Source organism: Ambystoma mexicanum, chromosome 5p, assembly GCF_040938575.1.
Source record: "Ambystoma mexicanum isolate Mex_15411 chromosome 5p, UKY_AmexF1_1, whole genome shotgun sequence".
NCBI classification, from domain to species: domain Eukaryota; kingdom Metazoa; phylum Chordata; class Amphibia; order Caudata; family Ambystomatidae; genus Ambystoma; species Ambystoma mexicanum.
This window is the reverse complement of record NC_090930.1, coordinates 954,222,398-954,248,904: the sequence shown is the minus strand read 5'-3', so window position 1 is coordinate 954,248,904 and position 26,507 is coordinate 954,222,398. Positions and strand designations below refer to the sequence as shown.

At 48.5% G+C, this 26,507-nt stretch overlaps 1 protein-coding gene across 3 annotated transcripts in view; it reads left to right on the top strand.

The window, feature by feature from the left end:
- Nucleotides 1-26,507, top strand: part of FIGNL1 (fidgetin like 1) — a 57,389-nt gene that overhangs the window by 9,168 nt on the left and 21,714 nt on the right. The window contains exon 2 of one of the 3 annotated variants that reach the window (XR_011274219.1): nt 3,517-4,441. The exons of the other annotated variants lie outside the window; for them this stretch is intronic. The gene's annotated coding sequence lies outside the window, so the exon portion shown is untranslated. Of the gene's footprint in view, nt 1-3,516; nt 4,442-26,507 lie in introns of those variants that run through there. 3 annotated transcript variants of the gene reach the window in all.

Genomic DNA, 26,507 nt, shown 5'->3' with positions numbered 1-26,507 from the left:
TCCTTCATACTGAACTCGCTGTTTGCCTCCATGACCATCAATCTGGATTCCAGGCATCCAGAGGCACGGAAACTTGCTCTCCTGAACACAAGGACCCCGGACGGGAAGGTGGGCAGGAGCCCCTCCCTAGATCCACCCGACCAGCTGCATTCACCTACCCACGCAGGGCACAGTGCAAGGAATGCCCAGCTACAATTATCTTTTGCCGCAATATTGATGCCTGGTTCCGACATACCCGTGGAAACCAGCACACCGCTTCCGACAGCAAACACACAAGTGTTTCTGTGAATTTGCCGCCTGATCCTGAATGTTGATACACGCCAGCAAGATGGCCGCCACTATCGTGGCTCACGCTGCCTAGCAACTCGAGCAGCATTTACCAACGCTTTGATTGGTCTCTGTGTGCATTATCTGCCGCCGGAAGAACTGGAAGGCGAAAGCCGGTGGCCCGCCCACCAAAGGCCCGGCTCCTAAGGCCCATCGGCTGTCTGTGGGCTGTTCGCGGATGGAGGCGGCTATGTAAGTACTCTGGCGTTCATCTAAACAGGGCTAACCTGTCTACAGTACCCCAGCCTAAAACTCTTGCCATAAACAACTAAGCCTGCTTAAAACTCATCTGATTCTTTATTCCCTCCTGGTTACCGTAGCCGCAAGCTGCTATGTTGGTTCGCACACTACCCGATCCTCCTCGATGCTAATTACATAGCGCTGGGTCAACAAGTATGGCCCTCACCTATACTAACTTGTCATAGTATGAATCATTCTATCGTTGCCCATATCTGCATGACAAATGATATCCTTGTATGTGAGAAATGTATCATTGCGTAATGTTCGTGACTGTGTACATTTGGCAATGAAACTGATTTTGAAATTGTATTACTTTTGCTTTGTTACTAGCAGAACCACCAATCGAGGCGTATGCGCATCGTCACCCTTGCCGTTATCTAATACGTGGCACACTGCTTACTATACTATCACCATTCACGGCAAACACATGATGTAATTACAGCGGTAAAATATTGTGATCTTATATGCATTACCAACCTTTAAATGTCTATGAACAAATAATATTGTACATTGTACACTACACCCATACTCGTACTGGGGACCAGTCCATCTCGATCCTGCATTCAAATTATTGTGATACTTAGGCTAGCCTGACTGACCACTAATTATGTTCTCAGACAGCCTTTATGCCTTTATGCTATCTAACTTCGTCAACAATGCTGATACTCTATGACAATGTCCTTTATGTTAGACAGTCACACCACCCTAACACAACCTACCTAGGCCTTAATTCACTAATAACTAATAGTCGGAATGTCACCACAACTATTTCTATTCTTGGGCATCCTTACCACACTTAATTCAGTGGACAGCACAACTATTGCTACTTATCCCAACATGGCTAGCCAACATCATTATAATTCATCGCTCATTAAGCTAACAATGACAACTAACCTACCATCCTCGACAGACATCCCTCCAACCACGTTCTTAAAACCGTGCATTGGCATGGCATACCACGCCCTTCCACTCACCCTCGACTAAATACCTACAGTAAATATTGTAATACTACTTATCAGAAAACCTCTCTTATGACTCACCTCAGCGCAGACACCACCAACTTTAACCACATAACACCAAATTGTCCAACCATGAAGATGACTACTAGGCCGTGTAACACGCCACTAAGAAACTGGAGAATAGGATCTAGAACCTTACGGCATTTCTCACCTAAAACTTATGCTTCCAACAAAATAGGCCACATGCATAATGCTGTATTAGATATACCCACAGTCAAAACGATAAATATAAGTAATAGATCTACTCAACCTAACAACAACCTCCCTAATAAACTCAAAGTAGGGCTCATAAATGCTAGGTCTGTCCAAGCCCATGCCTTGGACCTATTTGACATTCTGACTGACAATGATCTCGATATTATCGCTGTAACCGAAACCTGGTTGAACCCTACATCTGGGCCAGCCTTAGCTCTAACTCTACCAGCCAACTACTCTATCTTTCGAGCTGATAGAGACTCAAATCAAACCAAAGGAGGCGGCGTAGTGTTCATCTTTAAAACTATGCTAGAATTGAGAATAACCAATAAAGCCCACCTTCCCTCAGCAGAACTACTTACTGTTAAATTCTCCACCTCTGCCTCAACCACCATTACCATGCACCCGATCTACCGACCACCAGGAGGCACTTCCTCCTTTGAAAATGATATATCACAATTGCTATCCCATAACACCAAATGAAAATCCCAAGTTATAACCTTAGGTGATTTCAACCTTGGGTTAGACTATCCTAAAGACAGTAAAGCCTCCTCCCTCAAAGATACAATGGGCCTCATTACGACCCGGGCGGTAAGTACCGGTCATTACCGGCATGGCACAAGTACCATGTCCGTGCTGGCAATAGACCGCTAAAAGCGGCCTATTACGAGTATGCGGGTACGAGCTTTGCGCCATGCCGGTAACGACCCCACCGTCATGCCGTAAAAGGGTGAAAAATCCCCCCTTTCCGGCATCGTACGTAGTGCAAATAGCTTCTCCGGCATCCAAGCCATCGGCATTAGCGGTGAACGCTAATAGCGGTCACCGCTAATAAGCAGAACCGGAAGTAGCGTCATCGCACAGGAACGGAAAGAGCACAGCGACCATCTTTAAAAACACAATCCATTGCCATCCACCACAACCAGGAGCCATCTGACCCCCAGAACTCTGCCACGCCTCCAACACTACCTGTTGCATCTCACCATGCCGAAAGCTGTGAAAAAAACCACTGTTCGCCTGCGCAAGGAGCGCTTCTCCCGAGAGGAGTTGACCATGCTGGCGGAGACGCTGCAGGAACATGCCGATGTTGTGTTTTCCTCTGACATGTCCCGCCCTCCAGTGCAGCGCAAAAAACAGATATGGGCGGAGGTCGCCCAGAAAGTAAGTGCCGTTGGCACCACACCCTGCACTCCCAAAGATTGCCGTAAGCGCTGGGATGATCTGCGTTTACGCGTGCGGAGCATCCTCTCCGCCAACCGCAACCTGGGGATAGCGACAGGCGGAGGTGCGGAGTCCCCCATCAAGTTGCAACCATGGGAGGATATATGCGCCAGCACCATAGGGACGGAGGCAATTGAGGGAGTGGGGGACATGGAGCGAGGAGCCCCGTCATCAGCTGATGCAGGTAGGTGTCCCAAATGAAACAATGCTAATACCACCACGATGATGTCCACCTGAACTGACAGTGCAATGATGTAGAGCAGGGTCCACCAGACAAATATGTACAAGACTGCCTACAGGCAGTGCACAGCATCATCTTGTCCACATGCATAATGCACCCCATATGTGTTTCAACCCAGACGCCTCCATGCATCACCCACCCAAAAGCCAGCAACCCGTATGTCACTCCCCCAATGTCAATCATCTACCATTCCATATGAATGCAGCCACCCCAATGCATGCCAGATGCCTGTAGACCCATCACTAACCCTCTCCCTCTATTGGCCCCCCACAGGTACACATTCAGACAGCGGTGACGAGCACACCAGGGAGGAAGATTCCACACCACAAAAGGCGGCCAGGGGCGAGGAGGGAGAACACCGCCCCTCGACTTCAAGGGGTAGAGGCCAACCTGCACCACTGCAGAAGGCCAAGAAAACCCCAGAGGCCACAGCACCAATGTGCACTATGGCCCCCACAACAGCACCCACACCAGCCACCATCACCCAGGAGGCAGTGGCCGAAAGCACAGCATCGGCTGCCAGCAGCACAGTGGGTGAGACAGCTGCCACAGCAGCCATATCGGACGATGAGGCAGACGTTCAGCTGCGTGGCGCAACACCCGCCACAGGCCCCCTGCACTCACCACAACTATCCCCATGCAGCTTGCAGAACAGCAGCATGCACGGGCTGTCACCTGGTGATTCATGGCCCGCAAGTGCCAGCCCCACGCCAAGTGTGCATGATGAACAAAGCATGGTGGAAACCCCTCACACATCCACCCCAGTTCCAACCAGCCAAGAGGGGATCAGGGCTATTCAGAGGCACCAGGAGGAGCTCACAGGGCTGTTGACGCAGCATATAACAGAAAGTGGCCGGGCAAGGGATGATCTTAGGGAATGTGCTGTATCCCTGAAAACAGCCATCAAGATCACCTCGAAGGACATTTGCGCCGAATTGGCAGCAGTGCGGCACGTCCTCTCGGAAATGGTGGCAGCAGTGCAGGCCATGCGTCCACCACAGTTGCCAGAACAACCTGGGGCATCTTCGAATGCAAGTTCAACCAGGACCAGCCCCGTGCGTAGGTCTCCCCGGAACCTGCGCAGATCGGACATGGGTGCACCTAGTGCTGGAGGAGGGGGGAAGGCTGTAGGTACAGCCAGGCATACTGGTGCCATGTGGACTAATGTTGCACGCTACTACACACCATGTGTGGGGAAGGCAAGGGGGGAGGGGGGACATTGCTTATTCTGTACGTGTGCTTTATTGGTGAACAGTCTACAGTGCCCATGTCCCTGACACACCCATTGCCCTGAGTGCCACCTCCATGTCACACTCCCCGTCCATGTGTGCTAGAAACATTGCTCAGAGCGTGATGCATGGCACGTCCCTCCTGTGCATCGCTGCCTCCCTGAAGTGCAGCCCCATCTCCACCCTCCTCATCCTCCGGTGGTTGCAGTTCAGCTTCAGGGGGCATAGGCACATTCCGTCTGATGCACATATTATGTAACATGACACATGCCATGACGATCTTGACCACCTTCTCATGGCGGTACAGGAGTGCACCACCAGACCTGCTGAGGCAGTGAAAACGTGCCTTCAAGAGGCCAAATGTCTGCTCAATCACCACACGGGTACGTGTATGCGCACAATTGTAGTCCTCGTGCCTGTTCTGTGGGTTCCGGACTGGGGTAAGGAGCCACCCTTTCAGGGGATAGCCTGCATCACCTGCATGTGGGCAACAGTGTATATGTGTAAGTCATCACATCATATGGGACCTGTATCAATGACACCATAGCATGCATTTATTTCCTGATTGCAACCACATTTCCATGCATGAATGGATACACACAATGTGACTGCTATGTGTGTATTGCACTTATGGACAGGTGCGTGCTATCGTCTAGTGGGCACAGGGGGGGGTCCTGTTCCTTGTGAGTGCTCATGCACTGTGTTTGTCCACGCCGGTTGTTACCAGGATCTGGCTGATGTGCAGTCATTTGTATGCTTTCATCCTGTCACCGTTGATGACAGCCTCATGATAATCTCACTATGCACAACAAATGGTGACATGCAGTTTTCTTGCACCTCTGTGTCAGTGTAGTGGTGTATTAATGTATTTGACCCTCATGTAACTCCTTTGTATGCAGTAATGGAGGACGGTCATTTCTGTTGATGGTATTTGGTGCTGTGTATTGGCCATACTAATTTCTTGTAGCTGCATTGTGTTGCGGGGGATACGGTCTCTGCATCTCTCCCCCCCCCATCTCAGCCAGGTGAAGTATGCATCTCTTCCCCCCCCCATCTCAGCCAGGTGAAGTATGCATCTCTCTCCCCCCCCCCCCATCTCAGCCAGGTGAAGTATGCATCTCTCCCCCCATCTCAGCCAGGTGAAGTATGCATCTCCCCTCCTCCCCCATCTCAGCCAGGTGAAGTATGCATCTCTCCCCCAATCACCTACCCACATCGCATTTCCATGTGCCTAACATGCAACTCACCGAGAAGCCAGGATCTCTGCCCTGCATGTCGCTCCATGTAGCGTGGTATCGTGGTGTTCCGCAGGACCATTGAATCATGGGTTGATCCGGGGAATCGGGCACAACAATGTGTGATGATCTTGTTTGAGTCACATACCATTTGCACGTTGATGGAGTGGTATAATTTACAGTTGCAGTACGCTACCTCCATGGCATGTGGGACCACCAATTCCACATGGGTGCAGTCGATGGCGCCAATGAAACCAGGGATGCCGGCCAGTGAATGGAAACCAACTTTGGTGTTTGAGATCTCCTGGGCAGTCCGTGATAAGTAAATGTGGTCGCCCGTGTGCTTCAGGAGGGCATCAAGCACTTGGTTCAGCGTACGTGAGAATAATGGTTGTGATATGCCATGCATGTGCCCCACTGTGTGCTGGTAGGTGCATGTGGCCAGGAAATGGAGCACAGACCCTACCTTCAGTAGGGGTGGGATGGCAGTTCGTGTTTCAATCAGGCTGACAATGTCGTCATGTATCATGTCCACAATGGTGGTGATGGTGTCCCGGTCCAGACGGTACAGGGTGTGGATCTGCTCAGGGGTTAGGTTGTATGGACTGGCTCTGATGCGAGGGATTGGGGGCTGCCTGCGTGGTACCACTGGCTGCACTGGTGGGGCATGCTGGGCCTGCCTAACCCTCATTCTCCTCCTGCGTCTCCTCTGTGCTGCCTGTTGTTGTTGTTGTAGCTGGAGTTCCACTGCAAATCATGTCCTCCAGCCCCAGCATTGCTAGTACTAGGGAAATCAATTTGGTGTGGGAAGGGGTGTGGTGTGCTCCTTTTGTGCTGGCCCAGTCTATATGTCCACCACCTGTGCTGATTGTGTGCACCTGTGGCAGTTGGGAACACTGCACATGGCCGTTTACGGGTGGTCCGCGATGCCGGTATTTGCTCTATGCCGGTAAGGTACTTTTCGGCCTTCAGTGGGCCGTTATTTGCATGGCTGCCTGACTTGTGATGTTCCCCTGTTTACGCCATGCCGGTATTTGCGGCATTAAGGGTCGCATGCCCGCGCACCCTCTGCTATTAGCGGCACCGTTAATTACGGTGCCGCTATTAGCGGGTTGGCGTGTCATAATCATGCGGAGCGGTAAGCGATGCCGGTAATCCATTACCGGCATCGTTCTTCACTTACCGCCCAGGTCATAATGAGGCCCAATGTCAGAATTGGGATTTACACATCACATAAACAGCCCAACACATAACAAGGGCCGCACCCTAGACTGGCTAGCAGATCTTAATTGCTCCATCAAGATGCTGGGGAACACACCCTGCGCATGGACAGACCATCATCTAATTACATTCGCTATTGATAAATCAGCAACTCGTTCCACACCTATTATGGAACCAGCGTCAATGACAAGAAGTAAACGGAACCTTGCCTTGGAAAACTTAATGCCATTACTAAAGCCTTTAATCCAGACTAACACTAAACATTCCGACCCTTTACATCTAGCGAATCTGTACAATGAGACTATGACTAAAGCTATCAATACGCTAGCCCCACTAAAACTACAGAAGTCTAAGCCACTTGCCCACATAAACAAATGGTACACACCCAACCAAAAGATCCTTAGGAAAGAAAAACGAGCAGCAGAGACTAATTGGAAAAAACACCTGACCGCACAGAATAAAGATATATTTAGTGCATTGTCACTCAATTATAAAACGACCGTTATCCAAGCTAAGAAAGATAACTACAGTGACCGTATAGTTAAAGCTAACTCTAACACGAAGGAATTGTTCAATATACTAAAAGAACTTGAATCACCTGCACCCATACCTGACCCTTGCATCAAAGGCACCCAATGGTGCACGAATATTCAAAATGCGCTCCAAGATAACATTACAATGTTACTTAATAAAATCAACGTGAAGAAAAAAAACTCATAAACAATAACATACCACTAAACCTTCCCACTCCTCCACTGGCAGAACTGCCTCAATTAAACTTTCAACCTCTATCCACTAAAGAAGTTGAACAGATCATACTTAAACTCAAACCTTCTAACTGCAAAGGAGATATCTGTCCAACCACACTAATTAAAGAAGCGGCTTCTGTCCTTTCGCTGTTCATTACCATGTTTATCAATGCCTTGTTTGCCACGAGCTCAGTACCTACCAGCCTTAAAGATGCATGGGTAGTCCCATTGCTAAAAAAGCCTACGCTAGACCTCAATATCCCTTCCAACTACCGACCGATCACTGCAGTCTCTTTCCTGTTGAAAATATTGGACCGTGCAGCTTATCTCCAAATCCTAGGCCTAAGACAATCTGGATTCAGACCTAGACATGGGACAGAGACAGCACTTGTTGATCTAACGAACCAGATCCAGACTTTAAAAGATAAAGGCAAATCTGCCTTGCTACTATTATTAGACTTATCCGCGGCATTCGATCTAGTGAGCCATGACATATTATGCAAGCACTTGTCATCTGCTGCACATTTCTCTGACCAAGCCAGCATGTGGATTAAATCATTCCTTAATAATAGATCCATGCGAGTATTTGCCCCATCCGCCTCTGCCTCACCATCACCCGTATCCTGTAGAGTGCCTCAAGGATATTGTGTATCACCACCACTCTACAATGTTTTCACCAAACCTTTATTTGATATTCTTGACCATCTGGGTGTCACATATACCAACTATGCTGATGACACCCAGATCCTCATACCTATCACTGGTGAACTGGTGACTACACTGTAGCTAGCAAAACACTGAACGATATCTACAGTATTATTCAAATTTGGATGGCTAACCACGGTTTATGTCTAAATGACGATAAAACTGAACTTCTCTTACTTGGGTCCCCTACTAAACTGAACAAATTAAATACTTCTTTCAACATCAATGGCAATACCATCAGGGTAGCGCACAATGTGAAAACATTGGGCATCCACATCGATGCTTCACTTTCCTTCAATAAACAAACTAATGCTCTGGCATCTGCCACAGCTTACACATGTAAGCTTATCACAGCCTGTCGCCCCTACCTATCCACAATTGCATAGCAGTAGCAAGAGTACTAGTGCTATCCAAACTTGACTACTGCAATGCACTTTACTTGGGCACCTCGCAACAAAACCTAAATCAAATGCAAGTAATGCAGAACAATGCAGTTAGATCAGCATGCAACATCCCAAAGAAACGGCACATTTCCACAATTAGACAAAATTTAAAATGGCTAAATATCAACCAAAGAATTGACCTTCAAGTACTATCTTTAACACATGTCTCTACACAACCAAGTGCCATCCTACCTCTGCGATACATTTACATGGCATACCTCAATAAGACCAACTAGAACAGCCCAAACTTGCTGTGTAATCATGCCACGCTTTAACCAACAAAGGGCGGGTGGAGTTAGCTTCCCTGTTCTTGCTGCAAAAAAATGGAATGCACTCCCCCTCTCCACAAGAACTGAGCCTTCATTTACAATCTTTAGAAACAAGGTCAAATCAGGTCTCTGGAACCAAAACCTCAATTAAGTTATCCTACTCCATTTACCATATCATTGTATATATGTAACTGTTTATTATATAATTATTGCCCTTTCAGCGATATGATACTGTGAACTGCTGATTCACTCTGCTGTACAATGTGAACCTATACTATGTAAGATATGTGCTCAGCTGTCTCAGGGCTCCGACGCGCAATACAAATAAATAAAATACAAAGACATGCTCTTAAATTTTGACTAACTCTCCTGCTGCTCTCATTCTCCTCGATCTCTTCTCTGCCTTTGACACGGTCAACCATTCCATTCTCCTAAAACGGCTCTGTGATACCCTCAGCATCACGGATCAGGCACTGGATTGGCTAACCTCTTTCTTCACTAACCGCCCCTCTCGGCTGTAGCTTAGCCCTTTCTCCTCCACCACTTCACTCTCTAACTGCGGCGTCCCCCCGGGGAGCTCTATCCCATTGCCATGGCTATTCAATATCTTTCTCGCCCCTCTTGCTCACCTGATCTCGTCATTTCCAGTATTAAGCTGATGACGCACAGGTTTCCATCAGACTTCCCTTTTCTACCTCTTCTTCCTCCTCCCTCATCTGTCTTTCCGCTATCTAGGCATGGTGTGCGTCTAATGACCTCTGTCTTAATGCCAGTAAGTCGAAGATCCTTCTTATTGGGACACTCCTACCCTCTGGCAGCCTTCTACACTCGCCATCCTGTGGGGCCAAAAACCTCAGGGTCATCTTTGGCTCCTCTCTCTTCTTCACCCCTCACATCTTGGACCTTGCCAAGAAGGTCCACTTCCAGCTTCACCTCCTTAAGAGTCATTCTCCCTTCCCTTACCTTTTCCCAGAAGCCCAATGTTTGCAGAGCTATGGTCATCTCTAGGCTGGACTAACTACTGCAACAGCCTCATCCTCAATTGCCCCTTTTCTATCTCCCCCACTTCAGCTAATCCAGAATAAATCTGCAAGACTTATCCCTGCCCGCAAGCCCAGGGACTGTATCTCTCCAGCCCTAAGATCTCTCCACTGGCTCGAGGTGGCCGTGAGGATCAAATTCAAGACCCTCTGCATTATCTGCCTGGGACCATACTATCTCCAACTCTCTCTCCCTAACGCTCTGCTACGCTAACTCCAACTCTCTACCTGTCAAATGCTTCTCCAAACAGAGTGTGCGTGGCAGGTCTCTCTCTTCGGCTGGTGCCTCTTTGGAACAGCCTCCCTCCACCTCTGTCTTGAGCCGGACCTCCTTACATTTCCGGAAACTTCTCAAAACTCTTCTTTTCTCTTCCTTCCCTGCTAATTGCCCCACTGCCCCTGCTAATTACCCCACTGCCCCTGGAACTGGCTGCCTCTAACTCCACAAATCTCACATGGTACCAGGCCCCTGCCCAGTCGGCACCAGCACTCTCCGCTCCCAGCACTGCCTCCTCCTCTGGCTTCCCTCGGCACTTCCTCCCAGGCTCTCACCAGCACTTGCCCATACCTTGCCTCTCCCCAACCCCCCATCTCCTGCCCTTCCTTTCACTGCATTTGCATGTCCGAATGTCACAAGGCCTAGTATGACCACAAATATATATTTACTGTTTTCTTTTGCCATTATTATTTGCTCCCCTGTTCACTCCCCACATTGCCTTGTGGCGCCTGGAAACACCATGTTGTTGTATGGGCGCCTAACAAATACATCGGTACACAATTATTGAAGTCTACGCCCATTTATATAAATCTGAGGATGCTTCTGGTCTCATGTAGAAGGGATGTCACCAAGCAGTTCTGGCTGCACTGTCCCTTTTGTGATGGGACTAGGCATGATTTGCATATGGCCTTTCCTCTTCTGTAATGGCTTGGCAGGCGAAGAACGATGGTCTGGAGGGGTTCCCAGAGCAATGCCTGAGGTTAAGATTAATTCTAAAACTCAAACCTCCAGCCATCACCTCATTTGTTTTGATATATTACATAGCGGCAACGTGCTCGCCTTGGAAGCAAGACGACACGAAGCAACACAGGTTCGATCCCTGTGTCCGCGCTTAGAAACCTCTGGGTATTTAAGCGCGTTATAGATACGCAACTAAGACAACAAAAAATATATAATGAATGAGGTGATTTGTATTCCAGGAAATCTAGTATAAAACAATAGGGATTCAAAACTCACATTCTCCCCTCCATAAGTAATAAGAAGGGAAGAGAGTTCAGAAGCCTACATGAGTGCTACAGCAGAGAAGGGAGCCCGTATATAACCAGCCAAATTCCAAATACAGTGGGGGGAAAATGTTTTGCAAAATCAAGCATAGGTTTCATGATATCAATGTGTAGTGCCCCTCCCTTCAATAGGGCTTGTTCACGCATTCCTGGAAGAGTTAGTAATTCTGTAATGGTAATGAGAAATATGCATGGAGACCATCAGACAGGCTTTAAGTCCTGTATGTGTTTCTGGAAATGTCAATGTCCAGCTTGGAAAATGGGTAGAAGCAGTATGAGAGAAATATGGCCAGTTCCAATCCTTCATTCCCATAGGACCAGAGATGAAAACCATTTATGAAATCCTGGCCCTCCTAGCAGAACAGAAGCTTTTCTTTGCCTTAAATGCTTTGCCTGCGTTTCAGGGAGTCCACAGAATTTCTGTTGGTCTACATATGCATCTGTCAAATGTTTTTGAATTTATGCACACATTTCAAAGGCTAGAAAGGAATCGTAGCCTAAGGTTATGTATTGGACAGTACCGTACACTGGACACATGCCCTCATTTGTCATTATGTTTGGACTGTTAAGCTAACAGAAGGGAACTATTATCAAGAAGGCCTCAAATAGTGCACTTTCCATTAGCCATTGGCAAGTGATGATTGACTCATGGCAAGTAAGAAATGGTGTGCTCTGTGTATCTGGAGAACTGAGGTAGTGAGTGACAATTGGCTTGGAGCTTGTACTTTCGCAGTTTTACTCTTGCATCAAGCATGCTCAAATAAGCTTACTTATGCATTGGTACAAGTCCAAAAACCAAACTGATTACAGACTGTAAGGTAAAGGGGTGGGGGGTTTCGAGACTGCAGCAGGAGGGGGGGGGGGTAGCAAGTGGAAATGAGACGGAGAGAGGAACAAGGCAAAGGAATATGAGAAGAGAGATGGTGTAGGGAAGGAGAGACAGAAAAGACACTGGATGGCTAAGTTTCCAATAGTGAGAGGTGGGGAGATGCAGACTAAGAGCTTTGAGACAGGGCTGCCATGAGATCAGAGAGCTGCCTTTAATGGTAAGGACATATTCTTTGATAAATGAAATAATTTGAAATGTAGCTCTGAAGATGTCGACTCCTTAATTACAACCAGTGTCCCCTGCTGTTTCCTTACAGCCTGCCCTGTAGGTGTTGCCTTTGTGTGCTGTTCAGCAATGCTTGTGTCACCACCTTGATTTTTGATGCAAGCAAGATGTGGTTGTGTACAATCTGTCAAGCAACCTGTAAACCCCAATTGTCTTCATATACAAGGTGGATGCAAATAAGTAGAAAACATTTTCTGCTCCTTGTGATCTCCATGCATACCTCCTGAACCCAGAAGCCCCTGTTCTCAGTCTATTATTATGTGTTTGTTTTATAGTGCTTATGCCTAGCACTGTACAGGCCTTGTCCACCGTTCTCCAGGGTCAGTGCTGTATCCAGTTATCCCTGTGTTTTCCTCTACAAAAATGCATAAAAGTTACCCCTTGACCCCACAAATCTCAGATGCTTGATTTAGGTTGTGCCAGGATGGCTGTCCAGGTCATGTCTGGCGATGTTTAGGACACAGCTAGGGATGGGCAAACCTATGCAAAATATGAGTGCTGTTGTGTAGAATGGCTTTGTGATTTGGAGTAGGTAGGCTGAAGGACAAATACTGTCGCAGGCTCTTGTGCATTTTTTAGTGCTATAACGTTTATTGCTTATTAATATGAATGGGGACGTCCTGACAACACGTGTTAGAAGCCTGTAGGTCTACTGTAAAGCTTTCTTACTTTAAAGTTATAAAATATGTGGCCTAATACTCTAGATATTCCATTGAGTACAACAAACACATGTATTTTTCCAGCTGCTTAATAGGCTTATCAGGGCACACCATTTGCACTCGCCACTAGCGATTGGATATTGAGAATTCATCGGTGGACACGCAGGCTGAGGTAACTGCAGGAAGTGCGTATCTCTGTGGTGCTCCTGGCGGCTCCAGTGGAGGCTTTCTTATGCCACTAAAACCTCCCCCAAGAATACTATCGCGGGTGCGTGCACGTACCACGTTCATCCCGTCTCATCATGTGACATGCAGACGCGCACAGCGTCCTGGAAGCGGCTTCCACAGAGTACTGAAAAGATGTGAGACAAAAGGGATCGGTGCTCGACAACGCTCCGGTGAGTCCTATGTTGTTGTTCCTGCCTTTGTATCACAAGCTTGTTTCTTCTACCTGCTTCTTGACCCTACCAATTTTGGACTGCCCGCCTAGTGACTTCTATTTCTGCCTGTCCTCCTCTTTAACTGGGCTATCGGATACCTTTTCACTGCCCCCTACCTTGCCTGTTTATTTCTACTTACCTGCACCCTGCCCTGTTTGGATTGTGATAGTTGGACTTCCTCCTTCCCCTTGCCTGGAACTACTTGTGCTGCACCTAGCTGTGTGCTTGTGCGATCCAGGAGGTACCTCGTTTTCTTATTTTTTCTTTTCGTCCTGATGTCTGGTGTGGTTACTGGACCTTATTTTCTGTTTGGATCTACAGTGGACCTTCCAGGAACCGTTAAAGGTCAATCTTGCACCTGGGGAACATTGGTGAGTTGGCGATTGGTGCTTTGGCGGGGTTGTTCTGTGCTCACTATCTATCTCTCTCTCTCTCTCTCTCTCTCTCTCTCTCTCTCTCTCTCTCTCTCTCTCTCTCCCCTCTCTTTCTCTCTAGATGTGTGTCCAGCTCCTACCTGCTGTCCCTTCTAGGAACCTCCTCCTTCTCCTATAGAGGCTGTGGGTACTGGGAAGGCTGATAGGACTTATCAATGGACACTGCATTTTTTTGGTACTCCAGATGGCTATAACCATGACAGTTAGTCAAGCCCACATTTTTCCAATGATAATATGAAGGCTAATCCTTTAGAGGCATTGATGCAGGCTATATCTGCCTTGCGGTCTGACATGTCGACCGATAATGCAGATATACATGCCAGGCTTGACATGTTGACAGCTAACATTCAACCTTTACCTCCAGAGTAAGGGAAATTTGTGGTTGCACCCGCTCCTAGCTCCCCATGCCTCCAGTACAACCATTAAGGTCTGCAATTATTACAGCACACCCATTTACCTTAGCACCACCTGAAAGGTTCACGTCCGAACCATACCCCTTTTTGGATATTCATAAACCAATACAAGCTTAATTTTCTATGTAGGCCATCTGCCTTTTATGATGCCCTTGCAAAAGTGGCATTTGTAATGTCTTGTCTGGGAGGGGTTTCAGTAAACTGGGCCAATCCTCATTAGACCGTAACAATCCTCTTTTGAATGACTTTGACACCTTGACTGCTGCCATGGGACGTATATTTGACATATAACACAGATGACAGGTTACAGACTTAGAACTCTGTGAGTAAACACAAGGATGTAAGGATTTGTTTGAGCATGACGCTAAATTCAACCAATTAACAGCAAAGACCCATTGACTGGAAGAAAACAAAGTTTTCTACACAGGGTTAAAAGATTACCTTACCTTATGTATGCTCTGGCCACAGTACCTAAATTACCTATCTTCTTTCCAGCTTTTTTGAATTTAGTGTTCCAATTAGGCAGCTGTATAAGTGAAAGACTGTATAACTGAAAGACTGGCTGGGAGGAGGGTGGTTCTTCCCAGACCTATGGTCCATCCTCCCACGGGATTAGCCCCCTCTGTAGTAGGCCAGTCTTCGGAAGGTATGTTGGGGGGGGGAGGCCTGCATGTAGGGGGATATTTGTCCTCCCTTGAGGAAAAAGAACAGTGGATTAGGAACTATTTGTGTCTGTACTGTGGACAATCCGGTCACTTCCTTCATGACTGTACACAGAAACTTGGGCGTAAAAGGGAAAACTCTCAGCTTGGACATGACTGACGGGGATCTTCAAACTAATTGGTGCACCTGGGAAGTATGTTTCGATTTCAGGTTTCTGTTCCTCATATCAGAATGCTGCAACCAACCTGACAACCATACATTGGCTTAGCATTGCCCTATTATCTACCACACATGCCATTGCAGTCGTCTCCTCTCCTATACCGGACTGTTATGGTGACTTTGGGGCCGTGTTTGATAAACAGAAGGCAGTATTGTTGCCACCCTACAGACAATACGATTTTCCATAGATCTGGTTCGCAGGGCTAAGATACCTTGTGGATGTATTTATCCCCTCACAGAGTATGTATACTGTCACCTTTTTCAGGAAATTCTTTGTTCAGAGTTCATCCGTTGTCCCACCTCTCTGGCGGCTCCCCTCCCCTCTTTATTTTTGTAGCAAAGAAGGGGGGAGAGTTGCATACCTGTTTAGACTACCGCGCAGTGAACACTATCACAGTGAAGACTAGGTATCCACTACCATTGATATTATTACTCCTGGACCAAGTGCATGCAGCTGATGTTTTTACCAAGTTAGATCTTGGGGGAGCATATCACTTAGAGCTTGGGGGTGCAAATGCGGCTTAGTGATGAGTGTAAGACAGCGTTTCGCACCCGATACGGCCTCTATGCATATACAGTCGTGCCGTTCAGGTTGTGTAATCCTCCAATTACCTTCAAGAGATTCATGGACGACATCTTCCACAACCTCCTGGACGAGTATGTGGCAGTACATCGGCGATATATCGATATTCTCTTTTTCCCTCGATAGCCACATCGAACATGTAAAAACTATTACTCATCTACGTAACAATAGTTTGTTTGCTAAAGTAGAGAAATGCGTCTTCTATGCTTCAACCGTTGAATTTTTGGGGTATGTCCTAACCCCCATCGGACTCAGATGGATGAGGACAAGGTGAAGCCAGTACTCCAGTGGTCTGTTCCACAAAAGCTAAAAACATTACTTAACGTTCCTTGCGTTTGCCAATTTCTACCATTGGTTCGCCCAAGACTTTTCACGAAAGTTAGCACCATTCACTGCCCTCATTAGGAAGGACACCCCGTATCAGTGGAATGAGACAGGCCAGCAGGCCTCTGACTCTCTAAAATAGAGTTCTTCTCTGCCCCTGCGCTCCAACATCCAAAACCTGACTTACTGTATATGATAGAAGTGGATGCCGCTAATGTGGCTGTACGAGCGGTGTTGTCACAAACGTGCCCTGTGAATGCATCATGAAACAAGACACAGACAACCGAATCAAAGTTTAAAAAAAAAAATAAAAAAAAAAAGATTCATTAAATCAAATGTCAGCTTAGTAGAAGGCCTAACGTTCCCTATGCTAAGATGGGATTTCCCTCCCTGAACGAAACTAAGGAAAGTCAGAGTTCAATTTCAAAGTCTGTCTGTGTCCAAAACCTATCGTTGCCCTCATAACTAAAGCTAACTAATGTGTATGGATGTCAATAATAAAAGAAATGGCGATTAACACAGTCTGGAGCTCCTTCCAGCTCTTGGCTTCCTTTTCAACTCCCCTTCCCAAAATTCAAGAAAGTTCCACAATAGTCTCAAGATTACCTTTCTCAAGTTCAAGGCAGTTCCACACAATTCACAGGCTTCCCTTCCCCAAGTTCCAAGCAACACAGTTCAAAAGAAAAGGATCTTCAGGCTTCGTTCTCAAGACAACATTTTCAGTTCCTCAAGTCTAAGGGTTCCCTTCCCCATGACTTTAACTGAGCCACTTGTGCTTTTTTCAGTCTTGCAACTCCAGGTCAATCTGACCCTCCTTCTGGAATGCCTCACCAGTTAGTATTTTGGTTTTCACAATTTAGGGCTCAGTGGTCTAGGTGCAGTTGTCAGACCACATGGTCCACCCAGGCTCTTCCGCCCTCACATGTTCTTCTGTACTTGCCCCTGTGTACAGAGTCGCATTCACTTAGTTTCTCTTTGTCTGCCTTTTGGCTTTATGTGCAGTTTTACTCTTCTGTGTACTCCTGGTTTGCCTCTTGGCTTTGCTATAACGTGTCACACACCTCCTGCCAGTCTTTGGCCTTGCCGCACTGCATCCATTCATAAAGTTCATTTTTGTGGTGGTCTTGTTCATGCCCCACCTTTCTATGGCACTCTTTCACATTTACGCTCTTTTCTGTAGGTTGCTTTCACATGGGAACTTTCCCCTTGGCTGTCATCTGCTATTTGCTTTGCCCATAAAGTTGTATTCAATATGCTTAATTTCAATTTTTCATTCAGTTTAGTATTCAATATACTTTGCTTTGTTTTAGTTTTCATTCAATTCGTTACTTATGAGTCTTTCCCCTTCACTCCCTGGTCCTCGGCATTCCTCTCTGGCGGCTCCTGCTGCTTCCTGTATGCTTCTCAGGCCGGCTGGCCGGGCTCTGCAAGCCCTGGCCACATGCCGGGTGCTGTCTTGCACACACCGGCTATTCCGCTGCTTCTGCACAGGCGCAGACAGCGTCCTCTCTTCTTTCCTGCTCGCTCGCAGCTCCAGCTGCTCATTCTCTGACACGGAGGCTCCCACACTTGTGGTAGTCTAACGGCCGAACTCGCCTTGGGCTTTACATGTCCTCTGGGATGTCGGCCGGCGTCCTGGCTCCTTCTCAGGTCCCACCATAGCTGCCACCTCAAAAAAGGGTCTCCTGCTGGTCTCTCCCACACAGGCCTCCCTGTTGCTCTCTCTGCTGTTCTCTGGCTCTCCCTTTATACACCTGTGGCTTCTCAATTTTGCCTGTCAGATTATAATCAAAGGGACATGCCTGCCCTCAACTGTACTCTGCAGGCATCTTCCTCGTCCAGTACTAGAGTGCTGAAATGGGTTTTTCTGAAAGAGACCCAACAGCCTCCTAAGAGGGAGAGGGAAACTGACCCACCTGTGGCGCCTGCCAGGTATGCAGACCGGCAGGGTACTGAGGATAGACCGGAGCAGATGTACTAGAGTACCGATGAAGACAATGATCTGCACGATGGGTGCTGCTCGGACCACAGAAGAGGAAGGACCTCAGTCCCCTCTGTGGAAGAGGAGATGCATCAGCCCATATCTTAATGCGCTGGCTCAGTTTACCCCTAGACCCAGGGATGTGTCTCTGGACATTCTGTCAACCCTACACACACTGGTCACCGAAATCCAGCAAAGGATGTCGCCATCGGGGCCTGCACCTCCAGGGGAGGCTCCAGGACCTCCAAGGGTAAACTCTCCCTCCTGCATCCATCTCGTTCATCTTTGCAGATTGCGCATGAGACCTCTCCAGGAGTTCGTGGATGCAAGTGTTAGGGAACTATACGGAGGAACTATAGGGAACTATACGGACAAGATCGCCCTCAATGTAGAGTGCGGTCGGGCGATACAGTGCTGGGGTGTTCGGCAGCATCTCGTCCAGGGACCACCGTTTCAGGTTCCTGCTTACCAGTAGATGGTCACCACGGATGCCTCTCTAGAGGGAGGAGGAGCGCACACCTGACAGTTGCACGCCAGAGGCCTCTGGCAACCAGAGGAAAGGGACCTACACATCAACGTTCTGAAACTTTGAACCGTCTTCTGGGCCCTCAAGTCTTTTCTGCTGTCATTGAAGGACAAGGTGGTGAGGATCTTCACAGACCACGCCACGACCATGTTCTACAACTGGAAACCAGGGGGGACCCGGTCACCGGCACTCTTCAAAGAGGCCCAGGACTTGTGGCAGTGGGCCATTCATCAAGGAATGTTCCTCGTTCCGTTTCACCTGGTGGGAGTCAAGAACACCATCGCGGACTCGCTCAGCAGGGAACTGTTTTCTTGCCACGACCAGGTGGATCTGCTGTTTGACAAATGGGGATGACCCCAGATCAATCTCTTCGCGACACCAAGTTAAGAGGTTCGCCATCCGGTTCCTGCAGCCCAAGAGCATGGGGAACATGTTCTCATGGGAGGCACGGTTCCTGTACGTGTTTCCTCAGTTTCCTCTTCTACTACATGTGATCAACACACAGACCCTGCCACTGCAGGATGATACTCATCGCCCCAGCGTGGCCGAGACAAATGTCGTATCCAGACTTGCTGCGTCTGTCAGTGGCCCTGTCCATCAGGCTATCACTTTTCCCAGACCTTCTAACGAGAGCGAGTGTAGCGATTCTGCATCACAACCAAGTGTCTCTGAACCTGAGGGCATCGCTCAAGCAGCCCTAGAGTTTGGGGGTTATGCTCTACCTGACAAATGTAAGGACATCAGGGCCAGGACCAAGTCCTTGTCTACATAAGTGCTGCAGGCTTGAATGTAAACTTCTCCGTGTGGTGCAGGACTCAGAAGATTACGCTGTGGATCACGGCCCCTCAACTGCTGCCATGCTTGCTTTCCTTTGCCAAAGTGGGGCTGGCTTGTGCCTTTTTATCAAGGTGCATGTGGCTGCCATATCCAGGTACACTAGGTCTCCAGGCAGACTTTCACTGTGGTCTCAGTCTTGTCAAGGAGTTCCTCAAGGGACTTGGCAGTACTTTTCCTCTGGTAAAGGCCCCTCCACCAGCGTGGGAGCTCAATGTGGTGCTAACTAAGCTCATGGGAGCACCTTTCGAACCTATGCATCAGGGACCCCTCAAGTTTCTCTTGTGGAAGACAGCTTTCCTCATGGCTATCACCTAGGCTAGGAGGGTCGGGAGATTCGGGCTCTGTCTTGTAAGCAACCTTACTTGTCTTACCACGCTTCGAGGGTGGCACTCCGTACACACCCACCTTCATGCCATGGAATTCGGCCTCAACAGGCCTTTTGTTGTTACCAGTCTTCTTTCCGAATCGTCGTCGCCAGCGGAAGGGGACTTCCATTACAAATTACTCCCAGACAGGTGTTATATCAAAAATATAAACACATTTATTACAAGGCCTTTTGTAACTCGGACCATAGCAAAAGAATCGCAGCAATACTAAGTAAACCAACACAATCATTACAATATATATCTATCATTGGGGTCTAAAGGGTTAAATGCACGAAATATTTCCACAACCTAGATGGGAAGGAAACGGGCAGTGCAGGTAGTCTTTAGGCCCCTTTCAACATCAGCAACACACCTAACTGAGAGGCAGTCCAGGCCTTACGAAGAGAGGAGCCTTGTGCTCAATAGAACATGCAATGCAAGTGCACGCTGTTGTTCCAGTGTGCAAAACGGGGTCTCTTCAGGGGTCTCTAGCAGCTCAGGAAGGTGGATGAGGCGATGAAGAATAAGTTTCCATTATTCAGGGAGGACCTCCACTTCAAGGCAGAGGCAGTTCCAGAGTGCAGGATGGAGTCGCTAGTTCGCACTAGCAGTGGAAAGGAGAGGGACCCCCAGGGGCCATTCGTGCGTAATAATGAATGGAGGAGCTAGGGGCCACCGGTTAGGGTTACTCACTGGCCCCAGGCGCACTCCGGGCCAAACTTTGCTAGTCGAGTCCACTTCTGTTGCGGGTTCTACTGCAGCAATATGACAGCTCTGTGGCTTTAAGTTCCTGAGATGCAACGATGATTCCCAAATGGGACAGTGGCGATTTCTCCGCTCCGGGTGGATGAATCTCCCTAGTTTCACTGCAGCAGGCTTCAGGGGCAAGAGCGTCACAAATGCAGCGCACCTGTAAAGGTTGTTGCCGCGGCAGGACAACACGGTAACTGCGCATGCTCGTGTCCTGGCGCACTCGTCTCACTTCAGACCTGGGAATGCCAATTGTACGAAATTCGGGGTGAGGGTGCCGCGGACACAGGGCTAGCAGTACACCAAGTTCGAGGGCCTCCTCGAAACGACGGCCGAGACAGAGCAAAGGTCCTGCGTAAGCTGGTCAGCCCACTGGTTGGCCCAGGGACACTTCCGAGAAGGCTTACTTGCAGGGTTTGTTGAAGGTGCCGAGAATAGTTGGTCCCACTATTCTAATGGGTCGAAGCGTCTTCGCAGACCTTCTGGGATGACCAGATGCAGAGGGGTCCTACGGGACGACAGCAGGCTCAGGGTGCCAAACCTTCCAGCGGTTCCGCGACTCGGCTTCTTAGTTTCACGATATTTGGATCCTATCCTTCGTTCAGTGAGAACTCCAGAGATCGACATGGTATGGGTGTTTTTGGCCTCCTCTTATACAAAGTTCCCTTCGTGCCAAAACAAGAGGACACAATGGGAGATCTGCTTACAAACACACACTCCATACGTGGACCAATCACGGACCACAGTAGTCCCAGTCATTCATGGCACTCCAGACTCTCTGGCACCCAGGATGTGTATTGGGGACAGACACCCCAGCCCACATCCTGGAGGCACACACACACGGCATGCAGAAGCCTGCAAAAGCGTGGCGTTTCATGGGTAACTGCATGTCCAAATAAGGACTGACCCGGGTCGGCTCGACCTGGGTAAGGGACAGGACAAAGAACCTCTTGGCATGGCCATTTTGGAGCCAGATCACCTATTCGTGCCAAACGCGGTGAACATGGCAGGAAAGGGTTCAAATACTAGGAAAAGATAAGCTGCCACCAGCCCTGTCCATGACACATCTGCACATTTCACAAAAGTCCATCGAGAGTATCTAGCGTCATGGCAATTGACTGAGACACAAGTACACTGTACTGTAAGGTACATTATGCACTTGTTACATGTTGTAGAAAAGTTGCAACATTAGAAAAGGACTGAGGGAAACGAAGTCTCCCAGTACTGACTGTCTTAAGGGCATGTAAGTTTACCCATAAAAAGTGAGCGAAAGCCCAGAGGAGTGCAGCTGAAGGCTGCGCTACTCTGGCAAAGTCAGTCTATGGTGTCTAAACAGCAGCAAAATGTTTGGGGGTGTACACTTGGAGGGAAAATTACATAAAATGTATGAAATCTTTCCTAACATCCACCAAGAACCTGCCACTCACTGGCTCACAAACCCTGTTGCCCAAATATGGTGGTCCTGCTACCATACTGAAATCACTCGGCCCAGTGGAGATCAAACTGGCATTGTCATTAGTGAATAAATGTGTTCCCGGAACTAGTCGCCCAGTGCGCACAGCCCCTGTATTGGTCATGGGGAATGTTGAGTATGAAGTCGAGGACATTAAAGGTATGCGTTTCATCGGATGGTCTTCTCATTTTCCTTATTGACTTAAAAGGATACGGTCTTGAGGAAAGGACCTGGAAGCCTCTATGCAATCTGCATTCACTCAGTTTGCAGCAGTGTTTCTTCCTCAGTCAGGGTCTTCCTCCTTTCCCTGCCCCCCTGATAGGGGGGGGGGCATGGCTGTGTTAGAGCACCCGCTGTGGTCCTGCTGGGGGCTGCCGTGAAGGCTTACTTATGTCACTCCAACTCCCAAGAATACAATTGTGGGTGCATGCAGGAACCACGTTCATCCCGTCTCATCACGTGATGTGTGGGCATACGCACAGCTACCAGAGTACTGAAAAGATGTAAGACGAAAGGGGTCAACACTCGGCAATGCTCCGATGAGTCCTGTGTTGTTGTGCCTGCCTTTGTATACTGAGTTTGTTTCCTCTGCCGCTTCTTGACCCTGCCTGCATTAGACTTGCTGGACTATGATACCTTTCACTGCCTGACCTTGACTGTTCGGGATTATTTCTACGTACTTGAAACCTGCTCTTGTTTGGATTTGGACTTCCTCTTTCCCCTTGCCCGCAGCTATTTGTGCTGCCCTAATCTGTGTTCTTGTGCCATCTGGGAGGTCCCTTCATTTTTTTTTTTTTTTTTCCCCTGACATCTGGTGTGGTTACTGGACCCTATTTTCTGTTTGGCTCTACAATAGATATTCCAGTTACAGGTAAATCCTGCACCTCTGGAACATTGGTTGGGGTGGTTAGGGGGTTGTCCTGCGCTCACGATCTCTATCTCTCTCTCACTCTCTCCCCCTCTCGCTCTCTCGCCCTCTTCCCCGTCTCTAGATTTGTGTCCAGCCCCGATCTGCCATCCCTTCCCAGACCCTCCACCTTTTCCTATTGAGGCGGGTGTGGGTACTGTGAGGGCTGTTAGGACTTACAGATATAGCATATTTCGGAACACCAGGTGGCTAAAACCATAACAGAATAGCCTCTTGGCAAATAAGAAATGGTGTGCTGCTGGTATGTATAGAATTAAGGCGAATAGCTTGCAACTTGAAATTTTCCGTCCTGAGCCTATCCCTCAGATCGCGGCTTCCAGACCGCGGGGCCGAAGTTTGACACACAAGCGAACGACATACATAGGCCAAAATGCAGTACGTCGTGCTTCAGGTCAGTGTAGTGGAGACCGGAATCAAAGACCGAGCAGGCCAGTGTGGTAAGTAGGGAGAGCGGCGGAGGAGGAGACGGGGCTGCATCTGCAGGGGCCATGCAATGGAAAGAGGCTGCACAGAACGACCCCCTGAAATGGGGAAGAGAAAGAGAGACCTTGCAGTGGGCAGCATGTACCATGCAGTCCTCTGCAAGGTCCCTTTTTTATCCTAACGCACAATAGAACTTTGCAGTGTAGCTTTACTCTAGCTCTGACGTTTTGCATACTTCTCTTACAGGGATTCTTGGAATGTATTTTTCGATCTCAAGATGTTGTATTTGTCTCTAGGAATTAATGGCCTGATTCGTGGAAGCGTTTTATAATTGCGCAATCCTATAGGAAAACGTTCAGTGAATCAGGCCCTAAATAACAACCTTTACTCTGCTCCCACAAACCTGCCTTATTTCTTCCGGTACATAGTCACGAGGGACCATGCAAGTGGCGAACGCCATGCCACAAAATGACTTTTACATAAGTGCTTACCAATGAACTGATTAAACACATTACCATTGTAAAGCGACTCTTATCTAAAAAAAAAAATATAGCTGCTTCAACACATGTGGCTTTATGACTTCCCTGCAATTGAACCGCTTCCTTGCACTTGCTTGCTGCTTCTTTTCAACCTTCAAATTGATCAGTCATGACAATAAATGCACGGTATCTGCGGTCACTTGTATTTTTATTTCAAATGTAAATTTCACTTATATCTTAAAGAAAAACACATTCTTCATAAAAGTGTACACAAAAGTAACCTTGTTTCAAAAGCATTAAAACCTGATACATTGAAAGACAAAATGTACGAAAACATTAAAAGACGAAAAGTACGAAAACAAATATCTCCTTAGAGCTAAGAAAAAGGGCTATTCCCAGGCCTACAGGTTTGGGGGGTAATTCATAGAATTCAGCGCACAAGTGGCGCACAGTGTGCGCGTGCGGCAGTCTGCGCGAGCCGCGTGCACCAAAATCCATTTCCGGGCACAGTGTATTCATGGATTTTAACATCCAAAACCAGCCGTGGCGCAGAGTGGCGCAGCGACCCTGCAGCATCGTCAGTTACGCCTCCAACCCCTCCCCGTGCGCCATGAACAGTGCTCAAATCCCGTACATGGCGCACAGGCCAGTGGACCAGCATACAGCCCCCAACCACAAAAGTCCGTAAAAATCCCCGCGCACCCCTCCGAATACACGTACCGCGCTGCGTGGGAAGTATTGCACGCGATTGGCCCTCTGCGAGCGGGGTACGTGTATTTCTGGGGTGCGCAGGAAGTTTCACTCGCGATTGGCCCACTGCGAGTGGGGTACGTGTATTTCTGGGTGTGTGGGAAGTTTCACACGCGATTGGCCCTGTGCGAGCGGGGTACGTTTATTTCTGGGGTGCGCGGGAAGTTTCACATGTGATTGGCCCTGTGCGAGCGGGGTACGTGTATTTCGGGGGTTCCCCCAACGAGTTGGCAGTGTGTGTCCTCCCAGGTGTGCCCTCTTCCCCCCGCCCCAGGGCCTGCAGTCAGACCCCAACCCAGGGGTACATACTGCACCCCTGGCCATGCCCCACTGGCAGCCCATCCACCCTGCTGAAGCCCCCCAGCCAGCCCACATGTCACTATGCACAAGTAAGCACTGACCTATGTCCCCCAGCACCCCCATCCACCCAGCATTGAGGGGCACCTGCCAGCAGGCCCCGACTCATGTCCCCCTGCAACACGAAAGGAAGCTGCACAATCATGGCCCTCATGTGCACCACAATTCCACAGCACGCCACCCCAGTCTTGACATGCAATGATTTCACCAATCCACCACACACCGAGATGCCTATGTCACGACACAAATCAGAAGTCAACCATGTACATCAACACATGTCGGTCACACACACACGCACTGTTTGCCATAGATCGTGCAAAACCACAATTTGACATGCATGAACCCAATGAGCGAATCCCAATATCAAAAAGTATTAACAAAATCAATGTAATGAAATGAAAGTCAAAAAAATAATACAAAAATGAAATTAAATGCATGTCCAAAAATATGAAAAATGAAATGTATATGCAATCCAAATAAATCCTGAAGAAAAATGGTCCAAAATCATTGTCCACCAAAACAAATCCAAAGGAAACGTAAAAATGAAAATCATTGCCCCATGGTGAAAATCAAAGAAAATGCACACATAAATCCAAAGTCCAACTATGTACAATCAATATTGAAAGGGTCCATGAGCCCAATGAAAGAAATGAAACCCATCTAAAAAACTACCTAAGAAAAGAACTATATACAAAAGTGTGGGGCAATCACCCCAAAAGAAATGAAAAGGAAACCTAACACTAAAAACTATTTACAATGGCGGCAGGCTAGACCGACGGATCACTTTCCGATGTCCCGGGCCAGGGCATCACCGAACTCCTGGTCAATGTCCTGGAGGCGGTCCTCTTGCAGGGACGATGCCATGTTGGACTCCAACTCCCTGCGAATAGCCTCGAGGCACTCGGCCCGCCTCAGTGCCCTCCGCATGGAGTTCTCCGCCCTGACCATTGTGAGCCGTGCCTCTTCCGCATCTATACACCGGGCCAACCGCAACCACATGGAAGACACATCCATTCCAGGGTCCTCCTGCCCTCTGGCCGATGCCTGCCCCTCTGATGTCGATGTCTCTGAGCCATCATTGCTCCCACCTAGAGCCTGCTGCTGCTGTCCATGTGCCCTGTCCGATGATAACTGCACATCCTCCATCTGCTGGTCTCCAGTTGTGGTGTCCACCTCTGCTGGACGGCCGACTCCTGACTGTGGCAGGGATGGGATCCCACCAAGCTGGCTGTGTTGGTCAGGCCAGGTCCACAGGGGGCCCTGGTGGAATCTGGGCCGGAAGACGGCAGGGAGAACGACTGGCGCATAGTCTCCACAGAGGAGGAGAGGTCCGCCAGAGTGCGCAACACATGTAGGAACCCACCGACCAGGGCCCCTCCCAACAGTGCCACGTC